This window comes from Nematolebias whitei, chromosome 3 (assembly GCF_014905685.2).
Source record: "Nematolebias whitei isolate Nwh7 chromosome 3, NemWhi1, whole genome shotgun sequence".
NCBI lineage: Eukaryota > Metazoa > Chordata > Actinopteri > Cyprinodontiformes > Rivulidae > Nematolebias > Nematolebias whitei.
The window spans coordinates 3,386,234-3,389,262 of NC_056500.1; the positions used below are offsets into that span (position 1 = coordinate 3,386,234).

A 3,029-nucleotide genomic window follows, 5' to 3' on the forward strand; every position below is an offset into this window, starting at 1 on the left:
TTCCACAAAACTATCCTAAAGTGGAGAACCAAGATCAGGAAAGAAGCTGGAATGTAGAGGCTGGATCCTGCAGCGATGAAGAGCCGAAACAAAATAAGACAAATCTACAAACAGGAGGTTATGGTGATGATGTGGACCGTCCAAACGTAAATATAAACCAAACAACGTCTGTATTGTGTATGACTTGTGGAAAAACTTTCAAAAACAAATATATTTTAAGAGTTCACATTAGAACTCACACAGGTGAGAAACCTTTCTCATGTGAGACATGTGGAAAAAGTTTTAATCAGAAATTTGATTTAATCAGACACATGAGAACTCACACAGGTGAGAAACCTTTCTCATGTCAGACCTGTGGAAAAGGTTTTACTCGAAACTTTGCTTTAATCAAACACTTGAAAACTCACAGGTGAGAAGCCTTTCTCATGTGAGACATGTGGAAAAAGTTACAGTGATAGAACAAGTTTCCAAAACCACATGACAACTCAGACCGAATAAAAGCCTTTTACTTTCACCAACACACTGTTTTTTCCACCATGGGAGTGTGCTGCTTGTGGGACTTCTGGGCCTCCTTCCGGTGGGACGTGTCCGGAACACCTCACCCTGCAGGCGTCCAGAGCTGCTTGTATCCGAGGCCCGGTACCCCATACTCCCAGAGTACCCCCAGGGACGCGGTCGAACGCCTTCTCCAAGTCCACAAAGCACATGTAGACCGGTTGGGCAAACTCCCACGCACCCTCCAGGACCCTGCTGAGAGTGTAGAGCTGGTCCAGTGTTCCACGGCCAGGACGAAAACCGCACTGCTCCTCCTGAATCTGAGGTTCGACTATCCGACAGACCCTCCTCTCCAGAACCCCCGAGTAGACCTTACCAGGGAGGCTTAAGAGCGTGATTCCCCTGTAGTTGGAACACACTCTACGGACCCCCTTTTTGAATAAGGGGACCACCACCCCGGTCTGCCAATCCAGGGGAACTTCCCCTGATGTCCACGCAATATTGCAGAGTCGCGTAAGCCAACACAACTCTACAACATCCAGAGCCTTAAGGAACTCCGGGCGAATCTCATCCACCCCTGGGGCCCTGCCACCGAGGAGCTTTTTAACCACCTCGGTGACCTCAGCACCAGAGATTGGAGGGCCCGACCCAGAGTCTCCAGACTCCGCTTCCTCAGTGGAAGACGTGCCGGTGGGATTGAGGAGGTCTTCAAAGTATTCCGCCCACCGACCCACAACATCCCGGGTTGAGGTCAGCAGCACACCACTCCCACTATAAACAGTGTTGGTGGCGTACCGCTTTCTCCCCAACTCCATATTAAAGTTCATATTATGCAGTTTTTCTTGAACCAAAACTTGTTTTTTTTTCTGAACGTTTGCGATGTTTTAGACTTTTAAAACTTTATTTTTCAGATGTTCATCTGAACATGTTTCTTTGTCTGTCAGGAATCTTCTTGTTTCTCCAAACTGAGATCACTTTGTCTGCTTGGGAGTGTTTCAGAAAATATTAAACTGATATTAAAAGTAATAATTTTCTTGCCAGACATCACTTTCATTAAAAAAAAGCCATTTAATAAACTTTCTTTGGTTTCTGTAACAAATAAAAGGCTGCAGTAAACTGTACATTTGTACAATGTAGATTTATATATTTGTTTAATTCCAATGGTTTTCTACCTGTAAATTATTTTCTACGTTCCAAATATGCTGTATTTTAAAATAAAGGCTTGTTAAGTATAAAGTACCGTATTTTCCACTGTACACGTCGCACCACCCTATAAGTCACATTAGTCCAAATATGTCTAATAAAGTGGAAAAATCCATAAATACGTTGCTTCATCATATACGTTACATCTATTATACGTCAACACTGACTACATGGAAACGTGGGCCGGTGTTGTGGCAAAAATCGATTGGTTTCCAAATGGCGGCCGTGGGAGCGTGCACGGGAGGACTTTAACAAGAATTTAACAAGATTGACACTTAAAAACAATTTGTTTGCTCGACATTATAGTGAAGGTGTGTCTCAGTTGAACTTTTACTTAAATGCACTTCAATGTTAACTTAGCTGTATTCCACCGGGGCGGTGCAGTGAAATCAAGCTGATTTGATGGTTACCCCAGGCGAACTGGACAAAGGCAATATATTATAGCAAGCCAATTGTGTCATTAATAGCCACTTTTAACTATTACATGACACAACTTCCTGCCATACTACTCAAGTGCCATCTAGCGGCTGAAAATATTAGTGTTCAATATTTTCAGTCAGAATTAATGAAAACAGTAATACCTCAAGTCAAGTCAACTTTATTTATAGAGCACATTTAAAACAGAACCTGTTATCAAAGTGCTTAACAACAACAACAACCAATGAGTAAATTAAAAAGAAAGGAAAAATATATAAATATATACAATACACTAATAATAACTGAAGAATTAATAAAAAGTTTCTTTTTTTGCTGAGACTTTTTGTTCTCAAAGGATGAAGGACGAAAATGCAGTTAACATGTTGCATTTATTGCAACATTTATGTTGCATTTCCATAAAATGCAACATAAATGTTGCGTTTAGGTGAAAAAAAGACCAGATGAAAATGTTGTATTTTCCTATATTCATGAGTGAATTTTTAGAATAGTTAAATGTTTTCTTTGAATATGTATCAGAAAGAAATAAGTTTTGGGAAAATGGCAGTGTCCTCTCTAAGTGTCCTCTCTATGTTCCTACTGTAGAATCAGTATCAAGTTTTTATCAACAAGCTGCAGATAAACTAAGCTGTTAAAATGTGAAATCAGACAGAACAGGATTTTTTAAATCAAGTAATTGAGTTTAGTGCCAACTCGCATCAATTACTATTCTGTTTTCATTTCAACAGTTGGTTCTTATTAAAGGCGGAAATATGAAATTTCTGCCGGAGCTTCACAGTGTGACACCACCGGAAGTCAACAAAGAGCTAGCAGCGTTAGCATCGTTAGCTCTAGCTCTGTGTTTGTGTCTGTGTGTGTGAGAGGTGAATGTGTTGAGTGTGTGCAGCAACAATGTC

General features: G+C 40.7%; 1 protein-coding gene across 1 annotated transcript in view; it reads right to left on the bottom strand.

Moving 5' to 3' along the window:
• The window catches only part of LOC119430391 (zinc finger and SCAN domain-containing protein 2-like), a 12,939-nt gene that overhangs the window by 9,546 nt on the left and 364 nt on the right, over window positions 1–3,029 (bottom strand). The gene's annotated exons all lie outside the window — the stretch shown is intronic.